The following is an 18,259-nucleotide window of genomic DNA, read 5'->3' as shown; positions in this document are numbered from 1 at the left end:
CTCCCCTAAGACTTTCTCCCAAACTATCTATAAAAAGCATTTCATATCAACTGGAGGAAAAGGCCAGTTGATTCAATATAAATATCTTCTTTTTAACCATCAACCTTTTTTTTTTTTAATAAGTTGAGCCTGCTTCCCCTTATCAGTTTTACAAACCCCATGGTTTGTACCTCCTTCCACCTTTCCCACCCTCTTTGCAGAATAGTGGAGAATTTCAGAGGAAGAACTGCAAATGCTCAGCTGTGGAGCTATATTGGTGATGTCTTTAAATCCTCACTTCAGTGGCAGAGGCAAGAGGGGTGAGCCAACCGCTTCTTTGAAGCATCCTGCTCTTTTTTTACTTGGGCACGGGGTGGAGTCAGAGGGGGGCAGAAAATGTGTTCTAAGAGAAACTTCTGATACTCATCTGAACAGATAACTTGGATTTTCCTTGGTGGGTGAAAGAGGCTTTATAGTCTTGATACGTGCATTCGCTGTCGTTATAACTACATGGATTGTAAGGCCTGGTCTGCAGTTAAAATTTAGGTTGGTATAGCCACAGTGCTCTGGGATGTAAAAAATCCACATTCCAAGTGCCATAGCTGTGCCAACTTAACCCCCAATGTAGATGCAGCTAGGTTGATAGGTTCTGTCAACTTAGCTACTGTCACTCAGGGAGATGGCGTTCCTATCATAATGGAAGAAACTCTTCCATTGTGATAGGCTGCATCTACACTACAAGGTTATGCCAGCATAGCTACAGTGCTGCAGCTATGTCCCAACAGACACTGTAGCGTAGACGTGGCTTTAGACTTTTCAGCCAAACATATTGCAGCTTTCATCCAAGTCATTTTAAAAGTATTGCTACACGTTTACATACATTGTTAGCTCACTATTCTTACACTTTTTTTTCAAAATCCCACAAACCGACGCAGTCCTTCTTGCTGTCCACCATCTCTGAGAGAAGCATGGAGCCAGCACAGCTCTGCACTATTGTCATGAGTGTTACAAGCACAGGGCGCACAATCCTGGAGCATTTGCAGAGCCACAAGAAGAACCAAATTAATGGGGAACGGCCTTCCTTGGAGGATGGATGGCTGTGGGGCATAACAAGAACCAATTCTGGGTTGTTGGTGGCGTTCACAGAGCAGCTCTAGACAGTGGCGCACTGCTTCCGGGCCTGAGAAACAAACTCTGGTGGGATGGCATCAAATACAAGTTTGGGATGATGAGCAGTGGCTGCAGAACTTTTGGACACACAAGGCCACATTTCTTGATCTGTGCTGAGCTCATCCCAACCCACTAGCACAGAGACACCAAAATGAGAGCTACACGAACAGTGGAGAAGTGAGTGGTGATGGCACTGTGGAAACTTGCAACACCAGTTTGCTACTGGTCAGTCGGGAATCAGTTTGGAGTCGGGAAATGGACCGCAGGGGCAGTTTTGATGCAAGTTTTTCAGGGCCATTAATCGCCTCCAGCTATGCAAGACTGTGACTCTGGGTAATGCACAGGACCTAGTCGATGGATTTGCAGCAGCAGTGTTCCTGAACTGCAGTGGAGCGATAGACTGCGCACACATCCCTATTTTGCCACCAGGCCACCTCTCCACTGAGTACGTCAACAAAAAGGGCTATTTTTCCGTGGTTATGCAATCATTCATGGATCACTGGGGATTCCTCACCAGCATCAATGTGGGCTTGTTAGAGAAGAAACATGACCCATACATCTTTAAGAATATAGGACTGTTCAGAAACTACAAGCAGGGACTTTCTTTCCTGACCAGCAGATTACTGGCATTTCAACATTCCCACCCAGTGGTAGAGATCCTGGGGGGCCCAGCCTTCCCCTAGGTCACAAAGTCCAACTCCAGCCACCTTGACAGCACCAAGGAACCATTCAGCTACCAGCTCAGCAGATGCAGAATGACAGTTGAGTGTGCTTTTGGTCGTCTGAAGGGTCACTGACGTTGTTTACTCACAAGATTGGACCTCCAGTGAGAAAAATATCCCAACGATTAGAGCTGCCTTCTGTGTCCTGCATAATATATGTGAAACAAAGGGGGAAAGATTTTTCCACCGAGGTGGAGGTGGAGTGGCTGTCTGCTGAATTTTAACATCCAGGTAACAAGGGCTACTAGAAGAGCTCAACATGGACCTATACAGCTCAGGGAGGCTTTGAAAGATAGTGAGCCAGAGTAGTGTGTGGTGTTGTGGTATGCTCCACCTGGCCCTGCTCTTTTTGTAGCCTGGTAAGGATCGTGTGGTGACTGCTGTACATGTAGGAATATAAAGTTCCGTGCAACTATTTTGTTTTGCATGATCCTGCAAGTTGTGTGTCACTGTTGTTATGAACTGCCTTTCTGCCAGAGCAATTCAGTCGATTCAAGAGAAACTGGGTGGATTTTAACCATTTATTGAAAACTACAATAGAAGTAGGTAGACAGTCTCACTTCCTGCTGGGTGGTCCAGCGAGGCATACCGGCTGCAGGCAAATGCATCTTTTTTTTTTTTCCTGTTTAGAGTCTCATCACTACTCCACCACACAGAGAAGCTCTTAACACCCTCCTATATATCCTGAGTTATGCATGTGCCTTGTAATGGTTACGTGCAGGGTGGATTTGATTTAAATCATGATTTAAATCACTAGTCAGGAAGACTCTATTTAATCATGGATTTCTACATAAAAGTGCATTCTTGTTGGTTGGTATAACCTTCATACATATTCTTCACAACTCGGAGTTAGATGTAAATTTCATTTTTAGAAGGTACACAGTATACATTTTTAAAGTGATTTATTTTGAAAACTTTTCAGATTAGCTTTACAGCTATATTAGCAAATGAATGATTGGTTATTTCATTTACCAAAGGTAATGGAAGCAGATATTTATGAAGTCATTGGGAGGTGAACTATCTCCAGTTCAACAGGTTAATCATTAATATTTGGAGGATTTTCTTTCCATGCTGTATTAGGAGGAGAATATCACCAGTCAGACATTTAAATTGTTTTGTTTAACTAAAACAATAACATTATGTATTCTGGATTTTTTTTCTTCAACAGCAAACATATAATATTTTAACAAAATAAGCATATGAATTTTTGAATTTAGTTAAACATTCAAGTTTTTTAAAATCAGGTTTGTTTTTGTTGTTTGTTTTTTTAACTAAAATAGTTCTGCAGCTAACTCAGTCATCTTCACTTTCATTTTCCTGTTCGTTCATAATCTGGAAAAGAAAAACAAGCTTTCCTGCTTTTTCAGGTCCCAAACGATTTCTCAATTTGGAATGAATTAGTCCAAAGGGAGAAGATATTCTTTCTAGACCAGCAGAAGAAGATACTGCTGTTAAAAGTGAGATTAGCACTTCAACAGTCTCTGAATCCAAGTGCTTAAGTGACTTCCACCAGTTCACTGGTGTGACTTTCTTTAAAACACCATCAGCAAACATATATTTCTTGAATGGTTCACCCTTAGCTCAGCATGTGTTCAACATTTCTCTTAAGCCCAATGTCGAGAACTTTGGCAGTGACAGTGCCATCTCTTTTTTTCACGATTTTGTTCACAAACTGTCGTCAGATTAGGCCAGTTCTTGATACAGTGCTCAAAACAGTCCACTGCTGAGTTCCATTGCATGTCTTGTGGGAGAGTTAGTTTGGTTCCTCCCACTTTTTTCAGAGCAGTTGCTGCAAAGTGGTTGTTACGGAAGTATTTTGCCATTTCAACAACATTAGCGTTTATTTCTGGAACACTGAACTCTTTGGCTAGGAGGTGCATCAAATGAGCACTGCAACCGTATGTTATTAGGTTGGGACTCTCTTCTAAATAATTTCTACTCATCTTGGATACATTTGCAGCATTGTTTGTGACCAAGCTGCGTACTAAACATTTGAATTTTTTTTAAAAGTTTGTTATAGCTTTTACTGCTACTACTTGTAAGTATTCTGCTGTGTGCGCGTTTCCTGATGTATCAGTTGTTTCTGTAAGGAAGACATTCCCTTCTTCTATTGTCACACAAGCACATACAACGGGATCATTGTGAACATTGCTCTGCCCATCAGGACTCAGGTTAACAATTTTACCCTCTAGACCTTTTGCACACTGCTCAAATTCTCTTTCATACACTTTATCCTGCAATTTGCCTGTGACATCTGCTCTTTTGGGTGGATTCTATCCTGGTCTTAATGACTGAACCATGTTAATGAAGTGTGGGTTCTCAATCATACGGAAAGGGGAGTTTGTTGCATAAACAAACAGGGAAATTTTTTCATCAATTACCTTTTTGTAATCTGCTGGTTCTTATCACAAACTTATCTATTGTGCTTTCTGAATGATGGAGGGTTTTTTTTTCTTTTTGCGACAGGTAGTATACTGTGGCTATGTGACATACATGTTGTGACTGAAACACTATAATTGGCAGATAACTATGAAACTTCAATCCATTTTGTGAAAGTATCCACTTACCAAGAGGTATTTATTTCTCTTGGTAAGGGCCCAGTATAATCGACTTGCACCTTAATGTATGGACCATATAGCCTCTGGGTTTAAGGGAATCTTGCTTCTTCCCTGAGCTGCGTTGACAGAATCACACTGCAAGCAATTTCTGACATATTGGTCAATATCAAAACCACCAAGCTGTTTGCAATAGACATTCAGTTGAATGAGCAATGCTCTGGTGCCCCTCTTGATCACATGCAAGATACATGATGTCATTTTGTAAGTGTTTAGGCATTACTCACATCCGCTGGCTTTGTGGCTTTGCTATGAGTAGACCACCCCCTTCAGGTAGTATTCGAAGAGGAATTCCTCCCTCATCTTTTTTTAAAGAGAGATTTCATAGAGAGATTTTGTTCTGCATTTCAGCAAGACTGTATTTTCTGACTCTGGTGTTTGAGTTCTTGCTACAACACTTTGTTGTGGAGATTGCCAGCAGGGTACATTTAATGCTCCCTGTTTAGCTTCAAAATCAGCCTGATAGGACCCCCAGCAGAATGGAACATGCTTTTGATGAGCTTTTACTTTACCAATTAAAGTTTCATCTCTTCTGCTTTTTAAAAGGGTAACTGTATACAGATATAAATCAGTGAGTGGTACAGGTTTACCATCTGAACTACACATAGCATTTTCCTCCCATTCTGAAAGCCAGTCAACTAGAGCCATGCACACCCATTGAGAATCAGAACACAAGTACAGATCTTCTTCTAAGGAAACATTTTCCAAAACTCGCTTCACCCAATTCAGCTTACTGAGCCAAATGTATATTACATTTGCTTGCAATCACTGTCTAATTGACAGGATCTATAAGTGCAAAACCAGTGTAGGCTCTTCCATCAATGTGGTATGATCAACCATCTGTAAACCACACCTGAATACATTTTAGTTCAAAAAGCTTTCTCATCCCATTTGGAGCCTCAGAAAGATATTTCTTTCGAGTGCTCAGTTGAAGAAGTGGGCACTCATGAGGGTTCCCACCTACCAATAAACCTAAAGCAGTTTTAGATGGTCCAGGCAGGGTCTTTACCTGCAAATCTGAATCCATTAAAGCTAAAGTCCAGTGCGCCAGCCAAGAATTTGATACGTGTCCATCTTTAATTTGCCCAGAGAAAAGATATTTTAGAAGGGTGTGAAGAGTCCTAAGGACTGTGTGTTTAACTCTGTAAGAGATTCAAAATATTGAATGGCCCAATACACTGCTCAACTTGTTTTTTGCTTGCAGAAAATTTTTCTTCCACTCAGCTAGGAAGCAGGGAAGCATAGGTGATAAGTTTATCCTTGCCTAACTGAAGCTGCATTAACACAGCAGAAAGAGCTGTAGTTGAAGCTCCTACTTCAAAATAAAAGGTTTTTGTAGGTTAGGATGTGCTGGTGCAGCTATCTGGGCACTTTTTGATGTTAAGCCATGGACTGCTTGATGGTGTTTTAGACTTCCATTCCCAAATTTCTCCCTTCTTGAGAAGTCTATACAGCAGTTTAGCAATTTCAGCAAATGCTGGAATAAATTCCCTATTGAATTTTGCAAATGTCAGAAAGGATCTCAGCTCATGTTCAGAGTACTGGGAGGTCTAAGATACCTTGGACTTATTCCTGAAGGGGCTGTCTGCTATCAGGGCCAATTTCAGTTCCCAGGAAGGATACTTTATTCCTGCCTATCTGAACCTTAATTTTAACCCTGTCTCAGTCAGCAGTTTAAACAACCAAGTTAGGCCTTCTCTGTGTGCTTCCTCAGTTTCTGAGGCAACTAATATATTATCATCATGTACCAATACCTAATCAGTTTCTAAAAGAGGAGCCAGAAACTTGGTTATGGCTGCATGAAATAATGTGAGCGTTATTAAATCCATGAAGAAGTAGGGTTTGTGTAAACTGTTGACCTTTGTGCATGAAAGCAAACTTATATTGGCTTTCTGGGGCCACAAGGACAGACCAGAAGCCATTAGTTAAATCAAAAACAGAAAACTACTTCTTTCCGTCAGTTACTCGTTCTAATAGGTCTTGATAGGATGCTACCTGATAGGGCAACTTCAGGAATCCGTTGATTCAGTGCTTGATAAGCAATGGTTAACCTCTAGGAACCATCCAGTTTATGGACTAGCCAAAGAGGAGAATTATTTTTGTTAGTTGTGTGAACTAGTATCCTTTGGTCCACTAAGGACTTAATAATTTGAGTAACTGCCTTGTCTGCCTCCTGAGGGTATTTATGCTATTTTTCGGTGGAGGATCACTTCCCACAATTTGCACTTCTCCACTGAGCTTTCCACAGTCTTGTTTATGCGTAGCCCACAATTTATGGAATTGTCTTATTAATTGGTCCCATGGGAGGGTTCTACTTGAGGCACTGGGATGGCTTCATTGATGGTTCTCATGTAGTAAGTGCCTTCCATTCCTTCCCTTGAATCAGGATTAGTTTCTATTCCTTTTCTAATCCATGAAATGTGTGTCTTATAATCATGGGTGTCACTCCCAAGAATCCCAATATCATCTTCCAAATTTTGTTTGCCAAATTTTGTGTCGGTTTGCGCCCCAGATATTATTATTATTGGAATTTTACCTTTAAAAGGTATAAAGAGGGTTGACCAGTGTAGCTATCCAATTCATATCTCCTTGATTTTAAGGACCCAATGTGCACTTGGTTCTACAGGTAAGATACTGTTTGACACCCTGGTATCCACTAACATTTTGTATTGCCTATCATGATTTTAACATTGGGGCGCCCACAGGAATCCCAGGATAAGGAAACCCCCATGAGTTGCTGGAGCATGTTGTCCTATTGTGGACAGGGAGCACTAGGCTTCAGTCCTGGGACACCACCCAAGGTTCTATCTAAACAGGTACGGATTTAGAAAAAGTCTTTCCAGGTGCTATGTACTCATTTTTACAAAGTGTCATCATTAACTTCCAATATGGAATTCTTTCCTTGACATCTTCATACATACATACATACATATATAAAAAATTTATTTATTTTTAACGGTCCCTTAACTCGAAATAAGAAGGCCTCTTTTGATCTTTTCCTTTATCCCTGTTTATCTCTGAGGCCCTTTTCCTCTCCTTCCTTTCTCCCTTGAATGGTCACAACAGATCTTGTTTTTCCTTTTGTATTTAAATCCTGCCTAGCCGAGCTATCCTGCCATGCTCCATATGCATGCTTGGCAGCATTGAGGATTTTGCCTGGGGTATTGTTTGCATTGACCACCAAGGCAATCCTATTCCTAAAATCAGGATGGAATCCTACTATTAACATTTGTAGACCAGATTATCACAGTTGGCATCTGGGAAGATTAAATCATAACCTCCCCAAAATCCTGAACTTCAAAATCCTGAGGGCTCTTATTCTCCCTTTGTTTTGTATTCTACAAATTAGTTCCCCCTAAGAGTGTGGCACTAGATTATTTTTAGCTTCTCTTAATTGTGGTTTCTCATCTAGATGCTTACCTATAATCTCAGTGGGAATATCTGATTTGAGATTGGGTGTCAGTGAAACCGCAACCACTAAACAAAAATCTTGATTTGTCCATTCATTTATTTTAGCTTCTCTTTCCCAGTTTGGAAGCCAGCTCTTGTTACAGGTCCCATGGATGGAACAATGGCTCAAATTTGTTCAGGAAAAAGTGAAGTAGTCTCATTTACCACTTCTTCGCTGTCACCATTTTGATCGCCCCCCTCAGTGGGTCTCCACCTGACATGATGGCTTCTAGTGACAGGGACCATTGGATTAGGGAAATGGTTCTCAACCTATTTACCATTGTGGGCCGCATCCAGTACTACCTGTATGGCCCCAAGGATGTCACATGGGCCATAGCTGTGTGCTGATTGGCTAGGCTGAGAACCACTGAATTAGGCGAAGAGTCTTGTGGCATCTTTTAGACTAAAAGACGTATTGGAGCATGAGCTTTCCGACAAAGTGGGTATTCACCCATGAAAGCTCATGCTCCAATACGTCTGTTAGTCTATAAGGTGCCACAAGACTCTTAGTCTGGATCTGTAAAAGTGGCAAACACGGCTACCCCTCTGAAGCTTGACTGAATTAGGGTGACAATCTCTCTGATCTGGAACATCATGCCATAAATCACATTCATAATCATAATATGAGGGATATAAATCTCCCTCATTGTCATTCCTCTGAGGAGGAGGAGGAGGAGGACTCTGTTGCATGGGAACCTATAATGGAAGCCATCTTACCCCTACTTGCAACTGCATTTGTAATTTAGCAAAGGTTTGATTGCAGTGACCATGGGAGGCTGCCTGTTTCCATCCCTGGTTCTCCTGCAGTAAAACTCAAAGGACAGATGAAATGTTTTTAATTCTTTCTCTAATTCCCCTACTTTTTGCCCAAGTTGTTGGCATTTCTTGGACAGTGTCACATTTTCATTAATGATAGTTCCCATTGTCACTGAGGAGCTCAAAATGGAGGCTTGAGCAGCCTGCAGATTGCTCTAATGCTGAAGAGCATGCTGATGTCCCACCCATTGGACTTGTAAATCCTTCAAGGCTTTCTGGACCTGACTCAGCCTTTCATGGAATTCGGTGCTCACCTTCCAGCATCTTTGAATGAGGGTGTTTTTCCTAATGACACTTTTAGGCTTAGGTGCCTAAAATAAATTTGTTAATCTCTAAGGTGCCACAAGTACTCCTTTTCTTTTTGCGGATACAGACTAACACGGCTGCTACTCTGAAAAATATCTCTTGTATATTCCAGGCAGGAGTGCGTCTGTAGCATGTAGCCAGCATGATCAACAGGCCAATTGCACTCAGCTATGGACAGCTACTAGATATGCTCGCCCAGGCAGGCAGTGTAGACGTACACAGCTCGGTCAGTGTGAGCTGCCTTGCATCGACCTAACTTTGTAGAGTAGACCAGGCCTGAGTACACTTCACAGACCTGAAGAAGAGCTCCGTGTAAGCTCAAAGGCTTGTCTTTCTCTCCAACAGAAGTTGCTCCAATAAAAGATATTATTTCACACACCTAGTCTCTCTGTTTTCTTCTCAGTTATTTGGACCAGTTCCAAACAGCAATTTTTTTGGCAATGTCCATTATGATAGCCTGTACGACATCATTTTGTTTCTTATTATAGTAAAGATGTGTGTCATAGGAGTGCTGGTAAAAAACTAATCTTTGGGTTTTTGTTCCAGTCACATGACATGGGTCAGGGTTACGTAAGTCTAGACCCCTGTCACTTGCCAGGGGTTTGTGTCCGCTGAATTCAGGGCTTAGCTTACCTCACTACCACCCCTCCCCGTCTCCCCCCTTACTTGGACATTTTTAAAATAGAATGGAACAGGTAACCAAACCTAAAAGTGCCAGTTAGTAAAACACAGATAGAGTGTCTTAGGCTGGCGGTCATGTGGATGTCATGAACCACTTTGGTGGTTTATTCTGCTTCTTATTGGACAATAACTATGAACTCTGAAGCTCAGATGTTTCCTGATCATGTAGCTACACCTCTACCGCAATATAACGTGACCCGATACAGCACGGGTTCACATACTACATGGTAAAGTAGGCCTCTTCTCCCCCCTCCCCCACCCCAGGTCTGGGAGGCAGGAGCTATGGGGGGGCACTTTTGGGGGCCCTGCAGGCCCAGAGTGGCCTGGGTGATTAGTGGGGGGCCGGGAGCAGCCCACTCTGCTTCCCTCACCCTGGCTCCAGCTGTGTCGCTCGGGGGAGGGGCCTTGAAGGAAGGGATCCCCCCCTGTCCCCCACCGGCAGTGGCCGGAAGCAGAGCAGCCTGGCCCCAGCCTGCTCCACTCTGCCAACTCCCAGCCACGGCACTCCGCTTCCCGCCCCCGGTGAGTGTGGGGGGCGTCCTTTCCCCAACCTCCCCCAACTCACCGGTGGTGGGAAGCGGAGCGCCGGGACTGGGAGCTGGTGGAGTGGAGCGGGCTGGGGCCACGTTGCTCCGCCTCCCGCCACTGCCGGTGAGTGCTTGTCAGGGCAGGGCATTGAGGGGACAGGGAGCAGGGGGGTTGGGTAGGGGGTGGGGTCCTGGCAGTGATTAGGGATGGGGGGTCTCTGAAGGGGGCGGTCAGGGGACAAGGAGCAGGGGGGGCCAAAGCAAGTTCGATATAACACAGTTTCACATATAATGCTGTAAGATTTTTTGGCTCCCGCGGACCGCATTATATCGGGGGTAGAGGTGTACTTCTCAAAGATCTTCTACAGTGGCCTGTTCAGCTGCTGAGACAGATTCCATCTGCTGTTGGTGGTGGTGAATGTTGGAAGACAATGGGTCAGGGACAGCGAGTCAGGACACCTGGGTTCTGTTCCAGGCTCTGCCACAGTCTGTGTGACCTTAGGCAAATTGTCTTTGTCCCCACTTCTCCTGCTTTGTCTTTTCTTTTTAGATTGTAAATTCCGAGGGGCAGGAACTTTCTGTTTTGTACAATGCCTAACATGGTAGGGTCTCAGTCATAACTGGGCTATCTAGGAGTTACCCTCTTGTTACCCTCTTACTTTTAATTATGATCATAAATGTTCAGTGACTGGGTGAATTTACGGTACTTCTCTTAGTACATTGTTAGAATTCTGGATGCTCTCAGACAGAGAGGTATTCTCTTCCTTCGTTTCATCATGTGTGTTAACTTGATATGCATGGTATGGCTTTGCAGATTGCTGTTTATCTTTTCAGGTTGCCAGCCATTTTGTTAGATACCTGATATTCCTGTGTTGGTCACAGTATTGTTTAAATTCTTTAATGACTGATTTAGTAGCTTGTAATCCTCTTCGTGCTACTGCTGAAATGTCTCTGGACCTGCCACTTTTAGTGTGTGGAGAACTTTGCTTGTTTCGGATTCTCTGCAGTATCCCCTGCTTCCAGGAAAATTGTAAACATTGCAATCGCCTCCATTTATTCCTTTCCAGATTGAGCAATTCATGTGCTTTCATATGATGCATTTTTTTAAATTCATATTCTAACATAAAAAAATAATGTGGCACACTGTTTCTTGTAATTTTAATTTCCTAGTCCCAGTTGCATGCCATGGGTATCAGAGTAGTTGTCGGAAGTGTTCAGTAAAGTAGTAGCTTTGTTTCATGTGCCACACAAGCTACATGGTTGAATAAAGTTTTAAGACAAATTTTCATGTGGTTTGCATAGCTTAGAGGTCACAGTTCCACTTGTGAGTAACTAATCTTTTACTGGAATAGATGTGATGGCACCCAAGAATACAGAGTATATATATTACCAGAGAGAAATCATCTTTATTAAGTGAATCTGTGTGCTAACAATATTAAAGATTATGAAATAATTGCAGGTACTTATTGTTGCTTTTGCCGGGAACAGATCAGGAATGCTCTTCATAACTTCTCAGAACTTCTGTTAAGTTAGTAAGTAATCTAGCTAGAAATGCATTAGATTTCCTTTTGTTAAATGGCTGGTAAAATAGGTTGTGCTGAATGGAATGTATATTCCTGTTTTTGTGTCTTTTTGTAATTTAAGGTTTTGCCTAGAGGGATTCTCTATGTTTTGAATCTGATTACCCTGTAAGGTATTTACCATCCTGATTTTACAGAGCTGATTCTTTTTCTTTAATTAAAATTCTTCTTTGAAGATCCTGATTGCTTTTTCATTGTTCTTAAGATCCAAGGTTTGGGTCTGTGTTCACCTATGCAAATTGGTGAGGATTTTTGTCAAGCCTTCCCCAGGAAAGGGGGTGTAAGGCTTGGGGGGATATTTTGTGGGGAAGACATCTCCAAGTGGGCTCTTTCCCTGGTCTTTGTTTAACACGCTTGGTGGTGGCAGCATAGGGTTCAAGGACAAGGCAAATTTTGTACCTTGAAGTTTTAACCTAAGCTGGTAAGAATAAGCTTTAGGGGGTCTTTCATGCAGATCCCCACGTCTGTACCCTAGAGTTCAGAATGGGGAAGGGAAAAAATGGAAAAAAATCTGGTCTTGAAAAATTTGGCATGCAGTGTGAGACTAAGGATATGTCTACACTAGTACTTTTGGCAATATAATCTCTGTTGCTCAGGCGTGTGGGGGGGAAAAACCCTCTGACAGAAGCGCTGATGTGGACAACGCTATGTTAACAGGAGACTCTCTCCTGCCAACGTAGCTACCACCACTTCTTGAGGGTGGTTTAATTATGTTGATGGGAGAGGTCTCCCGTCTGTATAGAGTGGTTTACACAAGCGATCTTACAACTGCATCGTGCAGCTGTGCCACTGTAAGTTGGTTAGTGTAAACATAGCCTAAATAAACGCGGTTTACTTAGTGACAATTTACCAAGGAATGTGATGGATTTTCCATCCCTTGGCATCTTTAAATCAAGATTGGATGTTTTTCTGAATGATTTGCTCTAGCTGCACCAGAAGTTGTGGACTTGAGGCAGGAATTGCATGATGACATTCTGTGCCCTGTGTTGAAGGTTGGACTAGATGATCCTAATGGTTCCTTTCAAAGATGGTATTCTGTACTAAATTAATGATCTGACCATTTTTATCTATTGAACCACAGTAACACAGCTTTAAAAGACTCAGCATTAACTCTGAGTACCATATATACTCAATCATAAGCCTGTTCATTTATAAGCCTACCCCCACAAGATGGATAAGTACAAATTAAAAATTTTTATGACCCATTCATAAGACGACCCTATAATTCAGGAGTCAGCAAATTTTGGCTCCCGGGCCATAAGGATGAGCCGTTGGCGAGCCGAGATGGTTTGTTTACCTCGAGCATCCGCAGGCACAAAGTGTCCTGGCATGCTAGCTGCTTACCCTGAAGGGCCAGGACAGCAACTGGTGGGGACATATTTTGCGGGGGAGAAGCTGGGGATCAGGGGAGTAACCCCTGTGACCACCCCCCACATGACCCCACACTCTCCCCATCCCTTCCCACCTTATCTGGGGAGGGCCGGGCGACGCAGCAGCAGCCTACTCCGGCGGGCCGGGCCAGGCAGCGCAGCTGCTTCGGAGGCTCGGGAGAGAGCAGCGTGGCCAGAAGCGAAGCGACTCTGGCCCCGCCTCTTCCCTTCTGTCTTTGCTGCCTCTCCTTGCTCCCTCTGTTGGGGGGAGGGGCTGTGTCCCACCTCTCCCTCTCTATACCCGTTCATAAGCCGACCCCCTTCTCTGATGCTTCCCTTTTTTATTAAAAAAATTTGGCTTTTGAACAAGTATATACGATACGTTTTTTTTTGTCACCTATTCCCTCAAAAGTAAATTTCTAAATGAGTAGTTTAATTGCCACAAAAATAAAATAGAATAAAATAAGGTAGTATGCTAAGGCAGATTTTGTTGTCAGTTTTATGCTTGATTCTACTGATAGTTACAACTCCATAAAAAGGAATTCATTATAACATTCAAAGATTAAATGTTCAGCAAAAACACCAAAAAATGTGATTTTTTTTCTTCTTTTCTGCTGCTTTATGATGTGTAATGGCAGCCTTAAATTTTTTTTTGCAGTTATACATCTCAATCTCTCCAAAGGCTTTCCCAAGATCCTACATCAAAGAGAGGGAAATGGATATTTATATTAGATTATGTGGGTCTCTTGGGAAAGTCTTTTTACATCCTCAAGGAGAACAGAAAAAGGCATTTTTTTGTTTTGATTTTTCACAGTTTTTCTTAATGCTGCATATGTGTTTGTAAACATTGTATCTGTTTGTGAATTACACTCTGTTTGTTTTTGTGCACATAACATGTTTTTTGTTTGAGAACGTTCATCCAGTAAATGACACTAGTTTTTCGAGGCTGCTTTGTTTTGTTCCACGTTGGTTGAACTTGTTCGTCAGTGCAAAAACTGAAATGTGATGTTTTGTATTATAGGTCCAGAAACAGTGGAAATCCATTTCATAATTTGCAAGGACAAACTTCTGAAGCTGTGGAAAAATATGGTATGTCTGCTGTATTTTCATGTGTTGTACGTGCAACTTGTTGCCAACTGTCTCTTTAACAAAACTTGCCTATAAAAATGAGAATTATAACAAAAACTCCATTCAGGGGAAGTACTGAGACATATTCTTTTATTTTCAAACATTTAAGTTGTAATATCTCTTCCCTTATGATACCCAGTTCTGACAGTTGGCAGTCACTTGGCATTCAGGGATTCAGTAAATGAAGCACAAAATGATGTAGCCTTGATGAGCCCCCTCTAAAGTTGTTTCACAAACCTAACGTACTACTGTTACTATATATTTGTGCTTATGTGGATTGAATCAGAATTGAGACAACTTTTAATTTTGATCTAACTGCTGAACACATTTGCAGAATTTCTAGAAGTTTGAAACTTCAGTTGCTAATTTAAAAGTACAAAATAAGAGGTAGGACAGCATTCAGTGCAAAAGCTGATGTTAACATAGCTTTCAGTTTAGAAATTGAAATATCAGAAAATGCAGAAAGTAAGGTTCTAATAGTAATGTTAAAGTGGTTGTAGTGCACACTGTGTCTCTCTTGTTGATGCTTTTAACAGTGTGACCTAGAACTGAAAATATTCCACATGTGCAGTGTAGCAAAATTAATGTTTTAATTTTTAAACTTTTAAAATATCTTGCAACCTTTAAACTTTATGGGGTAAAAATATGGGTAAGAGAAGAAAAACCATAGTGTTCAAAACAGTTGCATAACTAGCTAGGTTTTCAAGTGTACTTTTGTGTAGATACAAAAAAATATAGCTGCAGAATTCTAAAATTTCCGAGTGTAGTGACCAGTAATTGACTGAAAACCTTTTAGACCTGCACATGCCCAAAGTGATGTTTTTAATCATTGTTACATTTTTTTCTAGTTTACTGAGTGACTGTCCATTAATAAAGACTAACGTTATGGAATTGGAATACTTAAGTTTTAAACTTCAGCCACTTTTGAATAGTATACAGAATGTTTTTTGAAACAGTTTAAATGTGGGAAGAGGTGGTGTTCCTAATTAAAGAACTGCTGAACGCATCGGGGGGGAGTTGCATAGGTTTTTGGGGTTTTTTTTGTTTTTTAAAAAGCAACCCCTCCAAAAAAGTTTGTTGTGCTAAAGTATTGGCCCAGAAGGAAAGAGGTTTTTAAAGAGTTACGAACAACGTAAAACTGTTGGGGGGGTGAGCTTTATAATGAAAATTGAGTTACAACCTTAGCTATAGATTTTGCTTTTGTGACGGATGTAACTCTTTGCAAGAGCTGTGATGTTTCCTTTTCATAATACAGTTGTTCTTGGGAGACTTTAGAAACTGGTCCTCTGCTCTGTCAAGCAGGTAGCAGCTAGTGACTGCTCAGTCATTTTTGTGCCCACAGCACCTCTGAGACCACCCACCTGCTTCTTGTTCTCCAAAAAATTGCTCCTCAATTGCAAAAAGTTTTGTGGATGGTAACAGCTCCTGTTGAAATCTAGGCCACTACTTTTATGCTGACTTTTCTCCTACTGGCCACTCTGCTCTGAATGATGTAACTATTTGTCATGGTTGGTTTTTTTTAACATAGTCCCTGAATGTGTACTAGACAGATTAGGCACTTTATAAAATAAGGGCACACTCCTTACCCCATTTTAGAACTTGCAATCTAATTTTAGGTGTGGGGAACACCAAGAAGGATGATGATTACAGGAACATAATCAAATGGTTATTCCGTTTTAGTATCTGCACATCTTAGTAGTTCCAGTAAGTGACGACGGGGAGGGTGTGAGAGAGAGAGCAAGCACAATCACATCCTGTAGGTAATATGGGGGAAGTTTTTGGTTTTTTTTGTTAAGAGCTGTCAGGGGATGGTGAGGATTGGTGAACAGACACTGGGAAGGTAATCTGCATAAGAAGCAACAAGAAAGAAGATAGGAGTGTGAGAAGGAAACTAATGAGGGGATCACAGGTGGAGAAGAGGCTTGATGGAACAAAAGGTCAAACGTGAAGGCTGAAGTGGAACTGTGTACTATCTTTGTTGCAAGGACAGGAACTTTAAATTTGATACATAGGGCAAGAGGGAGCCATTAGAAGAATTTAAAAGGGGGTGATGTGGTCTAACAGCTGATATGGAAGGTAGTTTCAGCAGCAGCTGTGGGTATCAAAGACTGGAAGGAATTTACAGTGATGGAGGTGATTGAGTTGTAAACAAGTTATTTTGCCATTGCAAAAGACGAAAAGGAATGGATTCTTTTTTATGATGGGGAGAAAGATGGAGCAAGATTTGGTTATGACCCAAGTGAGAGATGGAGTTCAAATGACTTCCAGATTTTATCACTTTATGATGGAGACTCATGTTGACAGTAATGAACAGAGGTAGAGGACAGTGTATAGGAGGAAAAATAAATGGCTTTTGTTCATGCTGAACCTAAGGTAAGAGCAACCTATCCAAAAGAAAACCTAGGAAAGAGTCTGAAATGCAAGGCTGGACATACCTCATGTAGAGAAATAAATGAGTCCTAAGGCTAGAGATAGCAGATGCAGGCAAAAGAGCATAAGAATGGCCACCCGGGGTCAGACCAGTGGTTCATCTAGCCCAGTGTCCTGTCTTTTGACAGAGGCCAGAGCCAGATTCTTCAGAGGGAATGAACAGAACATGGCAGTTATCTGTCCCTTATTGACCAAGCCTAGCTTCTGGCAGTCAGAGCTTTAGGGGGACACAGAGCATGTGATTGCATCCCTGATCATCTTGGCTAATAGCCGCTGATGGACCTATCCTCCATGAGCTTATCTAATTCTTTCTTGAACCCAGTTATAATTTTGACCTTCACAACATCTCCTGGCAATGAGTTCCACAGGTGGACTGTATATTAGCTACCTTCCAATCATCTGGTATAGAGGCTGATTTAAGCAATAGAAAACGTACCATAGTTAGTAGTTCTGCAGTTTCATATTTGAGTTCTTGCAGAACTCTTCGTTGAAACCATATGGTCCTGGTGACTTCTTATTGTTTAATTTATAAGTTTGTTCCAAAACCTCCTCTACTGACACCTAAATCTGAGACAGTTCCTCAGATTTGTCACCTAAAAAAGGTAGCTCAGGTGTAGGAATCTCCCTCATGTCCAGTGGAGTGAAGACTGATGCAAAGAATTTATTTAGCTTTTCTGAAATGGCCTTGTTTTCCTTGAATGCTCCTTTAGCACCTCGATGGTCCAGTGGCCCCACTAATTAGCAGGTTTCCTGCTTCTAATGTACTTAATTTTTTTATTGACTTATTTATTGCTGTTCTTTTTTTAGTCTTTTGCTAGTTGCTCTTCAAATTCTTTTTTGGCCTGCCTAATTATATTTTTACACTTGACATGCCAGATTTTCTGCTCCTTTCTATTTTCCTCACTAGCATTTGACTTCCAATTTTTAAAGGATGCCTTTTTACCTCTTACAGCTTCTTTTACTTTATCATTGTTGTTTGCCATAGTGGCACTTTTTTGATCCTCTTGCTATGTTTTTTTAATTTGGGTTATACGTTTAGTTTGAGCCTCTATTATGGTGTTTTTAAATAGTTTCCATGCATTTTGCAGGCATGTCGCTCTTGCGACTGTAACTTTTAATTTCCATTTAACTAGCTTCCTCATTTTTGTGTGGTTCCTCTTTCTGAAGTTAAATACCACTGGAGTGAGCTTCTTTAGCATTTTCCCTCCCACAAGGATGTTAAATTTAATTACGTTATGGTCACTATTAATGAGCAGTTCAACTATATTGACCTCATCCTGTCCATCACTGAATTTTGTAGAAGTGCCATCTCTCTAGCTTTACTCCGTCCTTTGGTGGTTTCTCTTTCTCCACACTCCTCTTTGCTGGAACACATTCACAGGGCTCTATGATTGCTTCTCTCTTGTTCCTCTACGCTATCCCTTTTGCTTTTAGGATCCCTTGTCAAAGGACCATGGCTATCTCATGGAAAACGAGTTTAAAAAG

At 41.6% G+C, this 18,259-nt stretch overlaps 1 protein-coding gene across 4 annotated transcripts in view; it reads left to right on the top strand.

Moving 5' to 3' along the window:
* The window catches only part of UBE3A (ubiquitin protein ligase E3A), a 94,784-nt gene that overhangs the window by 9,152 nt on the left and 67,373 nt on the right, over positions 1 to 18,259 (top strand). For all 4 annotated transcript variants that reach the window (XM_048858757.2, XM_048858738.2, XM_048858747.2 and 1 more), the window contains exon 2: positions 14,238 to 14,305. The gene's annotated coding sequence lies outside the window, so the exon portion shown is untranslated. The remainder of the gene's footprint in view (positions 1 to 14,237; positions 14,306 to 18,259) is intronic.

The sequence above is a fragment of the Caretta caretta genome, chromosome 1, assembly GCF_965140235.1.
Source record: "Caretta caretta isolate rCarCar2 chromosome 1, rCarCar1.hap1, whole genome shotgun sequence".
NCBI classification, from domain to species: domain Eukaryota; kingdom Metazoa; phylum Chordata; order Testudines; family Cheloniidae; genus Caretta; species Caretta caretta.
The sequence above is the reverse complement of the archived record's forward strand: the minus strand, read 5'-3'. Positions and strand labels throughout refer to the sequence as shown.